At 35.8% G+C, this 18,658-nt stretch overlaps 1 protein-coding gene across 4 annotated transcripts in view; it reads right to left on the bottom strand.

Annotated features, from left to right (window-relative positions):
• The window catches only part of dlgap4a (discs, large (Drosophila) homolog-associated protein 4a), a 131,224-nt gene that overhangs the window by 109,345 nt on the left and 3,221 nt on the right, over window positions 1-18,658 (bottom strand). The gene's annotated exons all lie outside the window — the stretch shown is intronic.

Below are 18,658 nucleotides of genomic sequence, written 5' to 3'. Positions count from 1 at the left end.
ATAAAAGAATTGGGTTAAAGTATATTCAATTAATTAACAGCCGGCAATTTTATTACAGATACAAAGTTTTAAATGAACAATTCCCACAATGTAAATGAAATCACAATGGTCTCAACTCACAATGGATTCATACTCAACCAGAAAGAACAAAACTTGATATTGAACCCAAAAATTGTCCAGTGTAAAGTCTCAATAGTCCTCCTTTATGTGTGTGTGTGTATGGGCGTAATGTTCAAATGTGGATGTGTAAAGGCCTTTTTCTGTTACTTTTTCTACCCGGGTAGTGTTTGTGTGCTTATCTCAAGTTCAACGGATCCGCATGGAATCGCGATGGCTCTTTGAATCAAAGATCAGGCACTGGCTCGCCGTTCAACCGTGGATCAACAGAATCGACATTCAAAAAAACCAATCAGAGTTCTCAAAAACAAAAGCACTCAAAATGAAGCATTGACTGTTTCAGAGATGAGATGCAACATCAACTGCCAGCCTCGTGTAAGCACGTTGAGCTGGCTTCTTCATCTGAGTCTTACACTGAATACCTCACTCACATATTGCATTGTTTACTGCCCCCTAGCGGTTAGATGTAGTATTGCAGCAAACATACAAACATTGCTTTGTGGTATACATTGTTTTAAACAACTCAAGCATAACTCAAGGGGGTTACAACTAGTACAAAAGCATCCCTAAAGGGGGTCGCACACCGGAAGAAACGCTGTGTCACGCCATAAGTCTAAAAACAGAATACATAATTTTTTATGAATGTACGCACATGCTGTTTCTGCATTTCTGATGTTAATCTGGAGTACCTATAGAGTAGTATAACATCCGTTATATCCGTCTTTAGTTTAATCAGATTTATAAAAGAAAGATTAGCTTTAACAATTCTTTCTGTATGAAAAAAATGGAGAAGGAGGAGTTACTACCGCGGGAGGAGCGAGTACGAGTCATGCAACACTATACAACACTGTTTGACTTATGATTCACTACATGTTTCGTATAATTTATATAATATGCAACTCATGACCCAGTTGGGACTTTTCAATGAAATCCAGCGCATCAAACACACACGTAAAACTCCGCTTCTACACCGGATAATAAACTATATCCATTGTTTTTATAAGGCTGGCTTTCTTCTCCTTACATCCAAAAACACACTTCTTCATTCATGCTATTGTTGAGTTTTGAAATGAAACAAAGCTGTGTCGTGCGATGTGATGTTTGTAAGTTCTAGCGTCTCCCGCTGATTGACGGGTGGGCGGGGGTTTTCGGAGGAAGTGCCCATAAAAAGAAGTGATACGTATAGAAACCCCTGAAACGTCAACTGGGCCCATAATAAAAAAAAAACGTTCCGAAAAAGTTTGGCACAGAAATACTCTGTAACACGCCCAACTGCTTTTTTGACACTTTGCCTACGTTTAGCATGAGGAAACAACTCTTAAACTGTGTTAATAAGTCAGAATGCATGAAATACCATTGAACCTCCCCTTTAACATTAAATAACATTATATTTGTCCCAAATCGTTAGCAATTAACATTGGCTGCTAACGTATATTTTGCAATTGGAAGTAGACGCTATCTGATTAAGCTTGCGCTATTTAATGTGCACTTCTGGTGTACGATACCTCTGAGTTGTCCTAGACGTGATGCAACGCGATGCTGCACTTCTTGTCCGGTGTGCGAGCCCCTTAAGACTATTCAGAGCCCAAACACCAATAACTAATCAACAAAATCATTCTTTAACCCACAGAAAAAAACTTGCGGAAACAGTTCAGATCTGAACTCCACCAAAAAGCTGAGGACTTGGCAACCTAGCGCATAGCATTTCTCGTCAAGCTCATGCTTTATCTCTGGATAAATGTACAAAGTTAAAGTTGAGTTGGAGAAAGTTGTTCTTAAGAAGTTTTCAGATATAGGCAAAGAAAACACACTTTTCGAAAAGCACAACGTTATTTTATTGCTTTATGTAATGTATACATGAACGCTGCAAAATGTACAGCGCTTGACCCCATTACCTTTATAATGCTTTGCCATTCCCTTGCTATTGCATGTTTCTGTGATGAGAATCATGTGATATATAAATAAGAGGTAAATATAAGATGTGAATTTAACCACAATACATGTGCACAAGGTATTGTGCATCCAATTAAGAAAATACTACGATTCATGCATTTAAATGAATACTTTCTCTTGCTGATCGGATCACAGATTGGACTTCACAACCCCTTTCAAAAAACATCATATTGATTAAGGTGTTAACATAAAAGTTTTTCGATCCGATTAATTCACCAATACGATTTCAAACGAATTATTTGGTTGCAAGTAAAGGTACCGATTGATGTTTGAAAAATAGTTGCGTTTTGTGACAAAGGTAAAAACCCAAAGAGAAACCCAATCTCATGTTAATGTTCTGACCTCTCTCTCTCTCTCTCTCTCTCTCTCTCTCTCTCTCTCTCTCCTGCACAGGATTATGGGCCGTATGTTGGGTTTGGAGATCTGCCAGAGGCCATCATGAGGTCTTTCACCCAGATGAAGGTCAGTCCTGAGCAGAAACACTAAATGATGGAGTCAGTCAGAGTTCTCGGGGGTCCGCGTGGAGGTTTTCAAATGTCAGACTGATGAAGGGACCGAACCATTAACAGTCTCTTTACATCATTCTCTCTGTCTCTCAGGGACGTCTCTGACAGAACAACATGATAACTACACCGTAAGTAAAGCTCCCCTTCACAATGAATGACATTCAGCATCTGCACATCTCTTCAGACAGGATGAACTGCAGCACTTCTTTTCAAATTCGCAAAATTGAATTCATAGTTTAAATTTTTCCAGACGTGGTTTTGATTTGCAGTCAATGTGCAAAATGTTCGCGGTAATGAAAAAGACTGTCTTTAGTGTATGAATCAAAAAGAAATGAATACAAAAGCCAGAAGTCATCAAAGCAGAAATTATTGAAATGTTCATCATTGAATAAGATTTTGGGTTTGACTCCCCAAACACAGATACTGAAATGGATACTTGAAATGCACCGTAAGTCATTTTAGATAAAAGCATCTGCAGAATGCATAAATGATATTTTCTATGTAAGTTACTGATTTAAAAATGTCATGTCAAAATGTCCTCATTCAGGAATTTTTGGGATGGATGCAATATATGAATGCAATATGGATGCCTGAGCTGGTTGGTTGGTTTTAGCTGGTCCCCAACCTGGTTTTAGCTGGTTAAGCAGGCTGGTATTAGAAGGGTTTTGGACACTTTTTAGCTGGTCTCAGGCTGGATGCTTGCCTAAGCTGGTTGGCTAGTCTTAACTGGTTTAAGATGGAAGTAAAGCTGATTTAAACAGTCTTCCAGCCTGGTCAAGCTGTTGGGTCAGCTGGTTTTAGCCGGTGGGTCAGCATCTAAATAAGTGGCCAAAACCCCTCTAAAATCTGCCTGCCACACCAGCTTTACCATCTTAAACCAGATTAGGCTGGTCATAGCTGGTCTTTTGAGTAGGTGTGTAAAAGAGCTTCTCTAGCGCAATTAATTAATTTATCTCAAAAAGCAAAAACATATTCAGTTTGACTTCAAACAGCACTGGATGCATAATTTAAAATGCATAATTTAAAATACACCCAACCCAAAATTCACACTAAACCAACATAAAAACACCCAGCAAGCCGACAGTGGTGCATGAGGAGATCTTTATTACTCAATATGTGAGCTCTGGTGAATCTCAGCGTATATTTGCAGTGCAGGAGTGTCTGAGCGTTCAGTGAAGCAGAACGGATCTGTTTCCATGAGACCGGATGAGAGAGACGGTCCTGCCACAGAACTGACACACTGTTCATCACATCACATCCATCATCATTTCACATCGGATCTCACGTATGAGGTGAATTCTAAAGGTTATGCTGGATTTTTTGAATGACCTGATCTGTTACTATCATCATGATGTGTGCTAAAGCCAGTTTGGTTAGTGTAACAAATTTAATTAAGGGGTTAAAATAAGCCACAGGTATAGTTAGATATGATCACAACACAAAGAAACTCTGCACAGACCTGCTACAATAGCTGTGCATCATCTCTACAGGATGTTTGAATAAAATATTTGATATATTATATAGATCCCAGATTTTTCTTTCTTATGGGAGGTCAGCGTTGCCAAATTGGGCTACTTGAACACTGTTGCCGCGGGCTGTTTTTCATGTCCCTTGGTTTAAGTGTCCCCAATAATGTTATATTTAGCAGATGAACCCTGCCAAAATGCAGATTTTACCCTTGGAACGTGTTTTTACAGGAGCCCCCTTGAAACTTGATTGGGCTAGTTTTGGGCTAGCTTTTACTAGCAATTGAGCAGGTTTTGCTGTGACAACCTGGCAACCCTCCCTGCTGAAAAAAACAGCATACCAGCAGGACCAGCATATGTTGTGTTTTGATGCTGGTCCATGCTGGTTTGGTGCTGGTTTAGCTGGTGGTCATCAGCATACACTGAAAAAAATTTTTTTAAGGTAAGTGGTTGCAATCAATTTATTTAAGCTACATTATACAAACGTATTTTATTTATGTATTTAATTTGTTTAAATATAGCTTAAATAAACTGATTGCAACTACTTATTGCAAAAAAAGAGTAAATTGAATGAATATTTTTTTTCAGTGTACCAGCACCAGCATGCCATGCTGGTCATACCAGCAAGACCAGCATATGTTGTGTTTTGGTGCTGGTATGCTAAACCAGCACCAAACCATCATGGACCAGCATGGTAATTATGCTGGTCTATGCTGTTTTTTCAGCAGGGCTGTGGGACGAACAGTACTGTAATGGCACATTTTATTTCTTAGTTGAGGTTTTCTAAGTGCTGCTTTGGAAAACAATCATTAATTTTCAATAGCATCCATTTCTACATTAAAATCTCTCTCTCATACATAGCAATAAATAAATAAAGCTTAATTTTAACTTGACTTAAAACATATTTTAAGTTACAATAACCTCCATGACATGCATGCATCATTCATTCATGCATTCGTTTCATGCAAATGTATAAACGTGAGAAACAAACCGCTCTATAGTGTAAGACAACCCATTGAGATTTCACTAAAGGACTGCAGTTCTGATCTATGCTGTACATTAAGATTGTGTGTGTTGTACTAAATGTTCCCTTCACGCTTCAAACGTCAAAACCCTCAGAGCAAAAACAACTTCTGTTCCAGTTTCCCCCCAACTGAACTACACATTTAAAGCTTTAGCTCAGAGAAGTAATTACGCCGCACAAATCTTGACTTTGGTTTCACGCGGCGTAAAATATTAGCAAGTTAAGTATCATAAGTTGCACTTTACCAGTTTCATTCGGCAAAAATCACTGCTGTAAGATTATTCAACAGTTTTATTACGACATAAACATCATTAAGGTACCATATTACAGAGCTTAAATGTTGCTTCATAAATGTTTATATGAATAGTGGTCTGGCACTGTAACAAAAAAGTTTATTTTTCAAAAAATGTTGAGACATCAATCCTTATTACAATACCAAAAATTTTGCCTAAACAAACCTTTTACACTGCAAAAAAATGACATTCAACATTTTCAAGAAAACATTTTCTTAGTATTTTTCATCTTGTTTTCAGTAAAAATATCTACAAATTCTTAAATTAAGATGCTTTTTCTTGATGAGCAAAACGACCCAAAAAAATAAGTCTAGTTTTCAGACCAAAAATATCAAATTTAAGTGATTTTGCCCATAAAACAAGGAAAAAATCTGCCAATGGGGTAAGCTAATTTTTCTTGAATTTTTCTTGAATTTAGTGTTTAAGAAAAAATTTTCACGATTTTTTTGCTGACCCAAATGGCAAAAAAATTTTTTTTTAGCTTGTTTTATGCACAAAATCACTTCAATTTGATATTTTTGGTCTAAAAACTAGACTTATTTTCTTGGGGCGTTTTACAAATCAAGAAAAAGCATCTTAATTTAAGAATTTTTAGATATTTTTACTGAAAACAAGAAAAAAAATACTAAGAAAATGTTTTCTTGAAAATCATTTTTTTGCAGTGAAGACAAAATTTTTCGTAAAAATTCTTAAATTAAGTTGCTTTTTCTTGATGAGTAAAACGACTTAAGAAAATAAGTCTAGTTTTTAGACCAAAAATATAAAATGTAAGTGATTTTGTGCATAAAACAAGCAAAAAAAATCTGCCAATGGGGTAAGCAAAAAATCTTTAACATTTTTCTTAAACACTACATTAAAAATTATCTTACCCCATTGGCAGATTTTTTTGCTTGTTTTATGCACAAAATAACTTACATTTTATATTTTTGGTCTTAAAACTTGACTTATTTTCTTGGGTTGTTTTGCTCGTCAAGAAAAAGCCTCTTAATTTAAGAATTTCTTGATATTTTTACTGAAAACAAGACAAAAATACTAAGATTTTTTTTCTTGAAAATCCTTTTTTGCAGTGTACTCTGTATTGAATAGTTTGGGACCAAATGTTGGTTGATAGTTAATGATATAAATGTAACTGGACATCTATCCAGGTTGTACCTTGTACTTGAGGTCCAAGATCTGGGATTGGCTACAACCCTACCCAATCTTTTCATTTCTATCTATTAAAAAAATGATAGATAAAAAACAACTTTGTTTTCGACAAGCTCAATCATTCATCTCTGATACCAGTCAACACTTTAATTCATGACAAAAGGAAATGAAATTGCCTTCCCACTATGCTGTAGGTCCAAATGATACTGTATCACTTTGTGTTTGTTTATAATTCGCAAATAAATACTGGATGGCTGAAATTCACATGGGAATATCTTGCACAAAATCTATTGGAAACAAAATATTGGTGACAAAACTTCGTTTACATTTATGCACTTGGCACATGCTTGACAGTGCATGCAAGCTATCAATTTTATCCATGTGTTATTCATTAAATATATTTTTTCCAAGAAAAATTAATTCATATTAACACATGTGATGTGCTCGAGCTACTTTTCATGTTCGTTTTAATTCCGTTTTTTGCATTTGAAGATGAATACATTTCCCGCTGCCGGTGGATTCTGCAGTCATATTTAAATGCAAAGTGCGATTTCAAGTGTTGGGGAAAACGAGAAACAGCTTAATCTGAGGATCCAGCACACGGCACAATTCCTCCCTGTCAAACACAGAAAATTCCCTTTCAAATCCCAGACCACGAGCAAACCGTCAGCACAGAGAGAGAGAAATCAAGCTAAATGAGCTTTTTTTCTCATTTTAATTACTCAGGAAATCAGTAGAAAAGCCTGCAGGCTTTCTGAACTGAGATTAAACTCACACGCACTGTAAAGAGAGGACTGACTGCTGATTATACAGCACAGCCGTTCCTCGATATCCATTATCTCTCATGCACAAATGCTAAAGTGGCCCGTATATCTTTTCTTAAGCAAATTATTACCGTATTCTGCTTCTTCTAACCAACGGGTTTAACCCCTGAATGACATTCAAAGTCTATCCTGCAGTTTTTACAATAATGTATGTAATACTGTAAAGATTCAGTCATAAATAATACAATATCTCAAATAATGTAGATGTTATGATACTTTTGTATGCATTTAGAGTCACAGATTGGCAGACAATAAAAACAGAGGATTAGATCGTACAAACACAACATTCATCTGAGCCATACCGAGTCCAGAAAATATACACTTTGGGTAAGCATTTTCATCTGCAAGTAAAAAAAATGCAGTATGCAATAAGTTTCTTAATACATGATACAATAATTATTTCAGTTTGTAAAATCTGTTTTTAAATATGTTACAATATATATAAAAAAACAACTATATGCATTGCATATTGCGTTATGCAGATTTGCAAAATTGGGAATATTTTACTTGTGTGACCCTATTCAGAACCCAGCAGCAAAACCACCCAAGCAGCCATCTAGTAACATAACAGCAACCACATAAAGCAACCTAGTAACTATTTAGCATTGTCTAGCAACCACCTACTAACCACCTGGTAATTATTCACTGGATGCCTTGCTCCCCCTCCCAAAAAAACCTTCTCAAACCATTTAAAACAATGAAAACAGTAAGATTTAATGGCCAATATCCATGCATACTCCCAAATTGAACTTTATATATGTACTGTGAAGGTAATGTCATATATCACATGCCTTTCTACATTTAACTACTTTGGATTGTCATATCAAAGTTTGCATTATTTTAGACAAGCAAAATCCAAAATCTCTGTCACAGAGAGTAAAGTTAACTCCCAATTGCCTTTTTATAGCATCATCTCAATTAGATTCTTCAAACTGTTTGGCTCTCTGGTTTTGCCAGACCTGAATTTACTATCATCCGTGTCCACTGCACAATCAAACTGCATTTGATTCACCGTATAGACAGTATTAGGTAAATAAATGCATTTAGATGTTAATAAATATTGGAGAAAGAAGCACTTTGCAGAGGGATTTAAAGATCTTGAGTTGGGTGTTGGCTACGGTTTCTCCACGAGAAGCTCAGAATGTTCAGCCAAACCAAAGACCCGGCTGTTATTGCGTGTCTATTATACTGTAGAAGCATAAATGTTATCATTTGAATATATGTGACATACAATGCAGCCCTACAAGTTAATAGAGCCCTACAACATTACCCAACACTATTTCATGGCAATTTTCCCTCACTTTTTTACGAGGTGGCTAATTTGTATGATCTCATTTGTACGTTTTAGTACGCTCCGCTTGCACCACTGTGTGCCCCTGGGTTTCATTTGTACTTTTTTAATATTTTTGGGCCATTTTGTCTTTATTAAACAGTGAATAAGAAGAGGACAGGAAAGTATAGGGAGAGAGGGGTATGGGATCGGCAAATGATCACGAGCTAGGAATCAAACTCGGGTCGCCGAAAGTGCAAAAGCACCGGAGCCCACAACCACCGGCTCTGACTCATTTGTGCTTTTTTATATGTTGTTTATACGTCATGCGTTTTTTATTCATACAAAATTGCCACAACATAATCATGTGACAACAATCAATCTCAATTTATTTATAAAGCACAATAAAAACACACTGCAAAAAATGACTTTCTTACTTAGTATTTTTGTCTTGTTTTCATTATCAGTATCTTAAAATTATTAAATCAAGATTTATATTTGTTTTTAGACAAAAAATATATAGTTTAAGTTCATTTGTGAATAAAACAAGCAAAAATATCTGCCAAATGAAATGTTTTAAAAAAATCTAAACTTATTTAAAGATTTTTTCTCACTTATTTTCAAGATAAAGACACTGCAAAAAATAACTTTCTTACTTAGTATTTTGTCTTGTTTTCAGTAAAAATATCTTAAAATTCTTAAATTAAGATGTATTTTCTTGATGAGCAAAATGGAAAATAAGTCTAGTTTTTGGACAAAAAATATAAAATGTAAGCTAATTTGTGCTTAAAACAAGCAAAAAAATATTGACCAGTGGAATAAGAAAACTTTTCCTGAATTCAGGGTTTATGAAAAAAGTACAATTATTTCAAGAAAACTTTTCTTATTCCATTGGCAGATTTTTTTGCTTGATTTAAGCACTAATTTACTTAAAGTTTATATTTTTGTGTCTAAAAAACTACACTGCAAAAAATGACTTTCAAGAAAGATTTAACTTTGCATTTTTTTCTTGTTTTCAGTAAAAATATAAAAAAATCTTTAATTGAGATGTATTTCCTTGAAAAGCAAAACGACCCAAAAAAATAAGTCTAGTTTTAGACCAAAAATATCAAATGTAAGTGGTTTTGTGCATAAAACAAGCAAAAAAATCTGCCAATGGGGTAAATTTTTTGCTTGTTTTATGCACAAAATCTCTTAAATTTGACATTTTTGGTCTAAAACTAAAAAAAAATTATTGGGTCGTTTTGCTCATGTAGAAAATACATCTTCATTTAAGAATTTTTTGATATTTGTATTAAAAACAAGACAAAAACACAAAGTAAGAAAGTATTTTTTGCAGTGCAACAGTGGTTGACTGAACAATATCAATTTAAAACAAAAAACTAAAGAAAACAATAAGATAAAAATAAAACACAAAGAAGACAATACAGCAAATAAAGTTCAGCCCATGTGACTTCATCGATTAAAAGCCTTCTCAAAGAGATACGTTTTTAATTTTGCTTTGAAAAGTGATTCTGATAAGATTAATCTAATAGAGAGCGGTAGGCTGTTGCACAGTTTAGGGCCGGCTATGGCAAAAGCCCGGTCACCATTTGTCTTTAGCCTAGATCTAGGGACCAGTAAGAGACTTTAATTAGATGATCTTAAATCTGGCTGAAGTGTTTGTACTCAAGAGGTCCACTTAAATCCTTAAAAACAAAAAGTACATTTTTTAAACTCTATTCTAAAACACGCTGGCAGCCGATGCAAAGACACTAAGGCTGGCATGATATCTTCATATTTTGCGGGTGCCAGTCAAAAGTCTAGCAGCTGCATTTTGTACTGTTTGTAAACAATTAATATAGGATTGACATTGAGTTGGGGTAGTCAAGTTGTGATGAGATAAAAGTATGACTCTCTTGAACTCTGCAAATGTTAAAAAGTTATTAATCTTATCAAATTTGCAACTGCTGCTTACTACAGTCCATCACATACTGTAGGCAATGTACAGTACTTTGTCTACTATTAGGTTCTGAACAAACCAATCATTTCGTCTCCCTGAGCTAAACGTGCAAGTTTATCTGCAGCTAATGCAGCAAACCCAAACAAATGACACTTGACTGAAGCCCTGCCGCCGCACACGTCTTCATGATGCGATAAGGGGCCGACGCTTACTCACACTTTGCCTACAGAAGCATTAGTCATCTAGCACGCCAGAGGCGCAATTACACAATTAGGAAAACCGCAACAGACTGCAGCCACCTTCAGCTGTGCAGTCAAATTGCATTCGGTAGTAAATAGAACAAACATCTGGTATTACTGCACGCCGCATCGCTTCCGATCCCAACCTAATTAATTACCCGAGGAAACAGAGTCATTAATAGCTGCGGGGGGACGAAGCGTCCCCGGTGGCCGATGCGTCTTTTAACATGCAAATGCATCAGTGAATGCGCTGCCGTCTGATTGGACAAAAACTGGAATTGAGAAAAAGTTCAAAGGAATGAAACAGAACAACACAGTAATGATGCTAATATTATATAAACAGGCATTATGGTATTATATAAATCATTTTTATATACAGTAAAGATGCTCATAAAGGGATAAGTTCACCCGATATCATTTCTAAACCCTCACGTTGCCCTTGTATGACCTTCTTTGCTTTGTGATAAACAAAAGGAACGGTTATTTACCTTCATTCATGGAAAACAAACTTCATATTAATTTGGGCTGTCAGTGAAAATTTATTTTCACGACTATTGCTTGCTTGAGTCTTATGGGTTTAAAAGAGGATAACAATAATTGTGTTTCGTTTTACAGTAAAGGTCATAGATGAGGTCATTTACAGGAAGTTCATGCACTGATCCTTTGTCGGGAACTGAAGACAGAAGACGTGGCCGCTGTCAAACACGACAAACAGGACAGAAATGCAAATGTGCCTCTTTATTTCTCTGATGAATTCAATTAAACCTTTACAAGATGCTATGCATTTGTCTCTCTTCACGCTCTGCTCTCTCTCTCTCTCTCTCTCTCTCTCTCTCTCTCTCTCTCTCTCTCCTAAAATTGCTTTTCTTCTCATTCGGTGAAACACTGAAATAATGAGGAAGTTGAATTGGAGGTTGCATTGCAGGTCGGGAGACTGAAGCTCTCTGAATGCAAACGGCAGCTAATCTTCACCAGCTTTTACACAAGCCGCTATGGGACCAACATCAGGTGTTTCATACCCGAGTGAGAAATGACGGTAAATTAACTGGCGTGTCTTTCAGACGCTTTAAACACTTTTATTATTCAACTAGAGAACAAAATCCTGGCTTATTTTAGAAAATAAATATGAGAGATCCTAAAGCATGAAAAAGTGCAAAAGCATCATAAAAATATAAATGTTCATGAATGTCATGGTGATGTTTAGTAAACTGACCTCAGATCAGTGTTATATAACATGCTGTCGTTATAAAATATGAAATCATGTACAGTCAGCAAGTCCTTAAAAAAACTAGACAGCCTGATCAGGGCAGGGGTTTATTTTACATTATAAAACTGGTACTCGAATCTGATTGGCTGAGAGCTTTCTCCAGCCATGCGATTTTCACAGCCATGCTGTTACAGAGCAATATCACACTTCTGCTCGAGTGACATTGCTTAAATAATAGACCGAATTAATATTTAAAAATACAGAAAGAATTTAGACATAGTTTGTTTTAATACAAGTTTGGCAATAAGTGCCAAATTACTAAAGCTTAATAAAAACAATTTGATCACAGAATGCTGAGATTGACCAATCAAAAGTACTCCAGAAAACTATAAGATCATATGTGACTTCTCAGGTCCATCCCCAAATGACCCGAATCACTTTTTATCTGAATCCGACGTGCATAAATATTTTTTTAAAGAAAAATCCGACCCGAGACAAACCCCAAGAAAATTAGACCCGAGTCTATCCTGAACCAGTGGCAATTTTAACCCTAATCTAAACGGCATTGACTTGCAGTCTGCATCCCGCACGCACCAATCAGACTCCATTCAGTCAGTCAGGCTCCATTTATTTTCCTTTGTCATCTGACGACGAAACCAAGGTAACTGCAAAAATGTGCATTCAAAATTGATTGACAGGTCAGTCTCAACTGAAATTAACCTACTGCTACCCAAACAATGTCGCAAGCAACTCTTATTATTCTTATTAAGCAAGTCTTATTTTTCGATGTTGCAAAACTTTTTTTTGTAAGATTTTGAGTTTGCGAACACTAAATTTCAACCTTTCAGAGCTTTATTTTAAGTTTTGAATCCTGGCAGGATTTAAATCCCATACTCTTAACGCTCAAAACAGACCAATCTCAACATAACACCAACTGTGACCACATTAAATTACACATTAAATAAACAATGTTGTTACAATGTTAAAAACGAAATTGTGACTGTTGAGTTAGCGCTATATGCTAGTTAATGCTATATGCTAACGTTGAAGTTATAGTTAAGCTTTTCAGGTCCATACAAAAAGCACAAACTTACCACTCAGAAACATCCATTAACAATCTCCACACAATTAATTATTCCTCAAAATCTGTATCTTCATCTGATACAGACTCAAACATAAGACCTGTTTACACACACACAGAGCTACTTAAGGAGAAACAGCCAATCAGAGCAGAGCTCAACATTATTATTCATGACCCTTTCAAGCAAGGTAATAATTTACCATTTTATTGTAAAGGCAAATCCTAGGGTTGTAAATGGACATGTAAAACTGACCCTGGATCATTTTTGCACTTAATAAAACCACAAACCTTTTGTGTAGATATCAGATAACATGTTGTATCAATGCCTTCTTTGGCACCTTTAAAGTTGTCCAAATGAAGTCCCTGCACTTCAATAAATATTTTTATTTATTTATGGTAGGAAATTTACAAAATATCTGTATCATTTACTTAATATCCGAATGATTTTTGGCATAAAAGAAAAATGGATAATTTTGAACCATGCAATGTATTGTTGGCTATTGCTGCAAAAATTCATGTGGTACTTATGACTGGTTGTGTGGTCCAGGAACACATCTAAGAGGAGAGCATGGAGATATCCATACTTACAGATATCCATTAAAGGGGACATTTCACACAAGACTTTTTAAGATGTAAAATAAACCTTTGGTGTCCCCAGAATACATACTGTATGCGAAGTTGTAGCTTAAAATACCCCATATATAATTTATAATAACATGTAAAAATCTCCACTTTGTAGGTGTAAGCAAAAATGTGCAATTTTTGGGTGTGTTATTTAAAATGCAAATGAGCTGATGAAATGCAAATACTGATCACCATAATGGTGGTTTGTTGAAAATAAAACTTCATTGTGCTGTCGATTATTTTCTCTCTCTGCACTAAATCGCAGTGCCGTGGTTGAATATTTGCAGCTTAAGGGGTGGTATTATTATAATAAGGTCCACCTGTGACATCACAAGGGGAGCCAAATTTCAATGAGCTATTTTTTCACATGCTTGCGGAGAATGGTTTACCAAAACTAACTTACTGGGTTGATCTTTATCACATTTTCTAGGTTGATAGAAGCACTGGGAACCCAATTATAGCACTTAAACATGGAAAAGTTAGATTTTTATTATATGTCCCCTTTAATACATTTAAAAATATGTCAACCAGGGTCTAAAAATACATCCACACTTATGAATTGACTTATTCTGCTTATTATGAACTAAAGATTCAGAAATATCCATGTGTGCAACTATTTGTTTGAAATCAAGTGTTTTGTGTCTTTTTAAGATCAGAATTAAATAGCATGATGATGCATTGCAAAAAATGATTTTCAAGAAAAAAAAATTTTTTCTTGAAAATCATTTTTTGCAATGCATCATCATGGATATTTCTAAATCTTAGTGTTTAAGAAAAAATGTCAAGATTTTTTTGCTTACCTCATTGGCAGATTTTTTGCTTTTTTTAATGCAAAAAAATCACTTAAATCTGATATTTTTGATCTAAAAACTAGACTTATTTTATTGGGTCGTTTTGCTCATCAAGAAAAAGCATCTTAATTTAAGAAGTTTTAGATATTTTTACTAAAAACAAGACAAAAATACTAAGATTTTTTTTTCTTGAAAATAATTTTTTCCAGTGTATAAATAAACAAAACACAATGAACAATTTTAGTTGCAGCTGAAAATCTATTTACATTATCATGTTTATTTCTGAAGGCATAAATCTATTGAAAATTGAAATAAGAAAATATTACACTGAAACTACTTAAAACCTATAATGTAAGGATTTATGTTAGTATTGTACACGGCAAAAAAATATTTTCAAGAAAAAAAATTCTTAGTATTTTTGTCTTATTTTCAGTAGAAATATCTAAAAATTCTTAAATGAAGATGCTTTTTCTTGATGAGCAAAATGACCCAAGAAAATAAGTCTAGTTTTTAGACCAAAAATATCAAATTTACGTGATTTTGTGCATAAAACAAGCAAAAAAAATCTGCCAATGGGGTAAGCTAATTTTTCTTGAATTTTTCTTGAATTTAGTGTTTAAGAAAAATGTTTAAGATTTTTTGCTTACCTCATTTGCAGATTTTTTTGCTTGTTTTATGCACAAAATCACTTACATTTGATATTTTTGGTCTAAAAACTAGACTTATTTTCTTGGGTCATGTTGCTCATCAAGAAACAGCATCTTAATGTAGGAATTTTTTGATATTTTTACTGAAAACAAGACAAAAATACTAAGAATTTTTTTCTTGAAAATCTTTTTTTTTTTGCAGTGTAGTATCTTTGGCAATCATTTGTTATTGTATTAGATTTAGTTGGAGATAACAACATTAACTATGTACTGCCAAGTTCAATATTTTTTATCTACTGTAACGGTTTTGCTTTAAGGCTTTTGCACTGTGCCAATTTCTTTTTGGCATTTTCACTTCTAATTTCTTATGTTTGGGTCTCCATAAGGTTAAAAAAAAGACATTTTCTCCAGTCTTGCCACATTCACTGCATTTTCCAATTATCTGAATCGGTCCTTTATCTTGGCATGATGTCACATTAAGTGTAAGGGCGACATATCCAACTACCTAGATTCACGTTCTAGTTTAAAATGCTGTTCATTTTGTGCAAAACAAACACTTAAATCCTAGGTCGGTCTGATAAATGAAATGATGGACCACAGATGACTTGAAATGCTCATTCAACTTTAAAGTTTCGAAATACAGAAGCACCCTGAACTCTATCCAATCAGATTACATCTTACAGTTTGGGCTCCTACTATATTTCTTTAAAGTATGCATCAGACATTGAGTGTATGATCTGTGGGTGACTTCTCTGAGGCGGTGACTATATATCTACCGACTTAAAATCAATTGAAAGTGTAAAGTGGTTTAAATCTATTCAGTGTGCAGTACAGGTGGGCGCCAGCTGTCGGATTATTCAGAAGTGATTTGATAAATGATCGGAGAAACACGCACACACACACACACATGCAGTCACACATCTAAACACATCGCCGGCGGTGGCAACCAAAACTCTGCCTCATTACTGAAAGTTTGCAATCCAACACCATTTCACCTTCTCCAGAGAGCCAGCCAACACAACACCAGCCTTTACTACATCATTTCACAGCCCATTTCTCTGATGTAAATAATCAATCACTCCTGACACTTACGAGTGTATTTATTACACTTGTTAATCAGAGCAGGTAAGGTCCATACTGCTCTCTGACACGCATTTATAGTTGTGTTCCTCCATGCTCATGGTGCAGACGATGTCACAACATTTATGACATCATAATGCTCAATCTGTTATGACCACAGTCTGATTGGACTAAAGTTGATGGATCTTATCTTAATACTAAGATCACTACAAATACAAACGACAATGCAAACTCATGCATTCTTCTTAAGATACACATTCATCACGTTTTATATTACACAGCAGTTGTCTGTGATGCTTCATGTAACAATGCTATGCACTGTTTGCATTGATTTTTAAACCCACTGCATCAAACCTAGTAAGATGACAATAAGACCCAAACATAGTCTACACAACTCTGTGAATAAAAACACTTCAGGCAGTGCCATACCTGTCAACACTCCCATTTTTCCCGGGAGTCTCCCGTATTTTACACCTACAGTATCTCCAGCTCCCCTCCTGTTTTGTTATTTCACCCGTGACACTCGGGACACTCCTGTAATTTGTACAGTCCTACCTTTCTATATAAATAATCACATCACTATATATATATATATATATATATATATAACCTACAACTCAGTTGCGCTGTTGATATTTGTGCTAGAGCAAAATAAATAAATAAATATATATATATACCCACAGATCATATACACTTAACTAAAGGATTATTAGGAACACCTGTTCAATTTCTCATTAATGCAATTATCTAATCCACCAATCACATGGCAGTTGCTTCAATGCATTCAGGGGTGTGGTACTGGTCAAGACAATCTCCTGAAGTCCAAACTGAATGTCAGAATGGGAACGAAAGGTGATTTAAGCAATTTTGAGCGTGGCATGGTTGTTGGTGGCAGACGGGCCGGTCTGAGTATTTCACAATCTGCTCAGTTACTGGGATTTTCATGCACAACCATTTCTAGGGTTTACAAAGAATGGTGTGAAAAGGGAAAAACATCCAGTATGCGGCAGTCCTTTGGGCGAAAATGCCTTGTTTTCGACTGATTCAAGCTGATAGAAGAGGAACTTTGACTGAAATAACCACTCGTAACAACCGAGGTATGCAGCAAAGCATTTGTGAAGCCACAACACGCACAACCTTGAGGCGGATGGGCTACAACAGCAGAAGACCCCACCGGGTACCACTCATCTCCACTACAAATAGGAAAAAGAGGCTACAATTTGCACGAGCTTTGAAGTACTGGTAAAATGTTGCCTGGTCTGATGAGTCTCGATTTCTGTTGAGACATTCAGATGGACGAGTCAGAATTTGGCGTAAACAGAATGAGAACATGGATCCATCATGCCTTGTTACCACTGTGCAGGCTGGTGATGGTGGTGTAATGGTGTGGGGTAATGGTGTTTTCTTGGCACACTTTAGGCCCCTTAGTGCCAATTGCCATCGCTTAAATGCCATGGCCTACCTAAGCATTGTTTCTGACCATGTCCATCCCTTCATGACCACCATGTACTCATCCTCTGATGGCTACTTCCAGCAGGATAATGCACCATGTCACAAAGCTCAAATCATTTAAAATTGGTTTCTTGAACATGACAATGAGTTCACTGTACTAAAATGGTCCCCACAGTCACCAGATCTCAACCCAATAGAGCATCTTTGGGATGTGGTGGAACGGGAGCTTTGTGCCCTGGATGTGCATCCCACAAATCTCCATCAACTGCAAGATGCTATCCTATCAATATGGGCCAACATTTTTAAAGAATGCTTTCAGCACCTTATTGAATCAATGCCATGTAGAATTAATTCAGTTCTGAAGAAAGAAAGGGGGTCAAACACAGTATTAGTATGGTGTTCCTTATAATCCTTTAGGTGTGTGTGTGTGTGTGTGTGTGTGTGTGTGTGTGTGTGTGTGTGTGTGTGTGTGTGTGTGTGTGTGTGTGTGTGTGTGTGTGTGTATATATATATATATATCTGCAAATTTCACAACAACTGGACGGAGGAATTGAATTTCTTATGGCGAAGCAGCATCGACAATTCCCACCCTTTTTTAATAAAGTACATCTGGCTGATTTTAGTATCCGACAAGGTGGGAAAAGCGACATAATGCAGCTCAATAAATCAGAACGACACACTGTGGAGGCACAGAGCATAGACATTAAAGAAATAACTAGACCACACATTGGCTGCTTGATCGTAGAACAATGGCGCTGCCATATTATAGCAACTGGATTACCTTGGGGGTGTACAAATGCCTCCATCATGTGCAGTTTGGGGGTGTACAAACTGTCACACATCTCAAATTGAGTCTCAGGGGAATGACCTTTCACTAGTAAGACTGAACAGTTGTTTCTGGTTGTGTTAGATCAATATAACATTATTTTATGAGAATGGGCAACTGGAAACAGACTATTAATAGCTAGAGATATTGCTATTTAGCTGATACTTAAA

This window comes from Paramisgurnus dabryanus, chromosome 21, assembly GCF_030506205.2.
Source record: "Paramisgurnus dabryanus chromosome 21, PD_genome_1.1, whole genome shotgun sequence".
Classification (NCBI taxonomy): domain Eukaryota; kingdom Metazoa; phylum Chordata; class Actinopteri; order Cypriniformes; family Cobitidae; genus Paramisgurnus; species Paramisgurnus dabryanus.
Note: the sequence above shows the minus strand (reverse complement) of the source record. Positions and strands in the feature narration are given on the sequence as shown.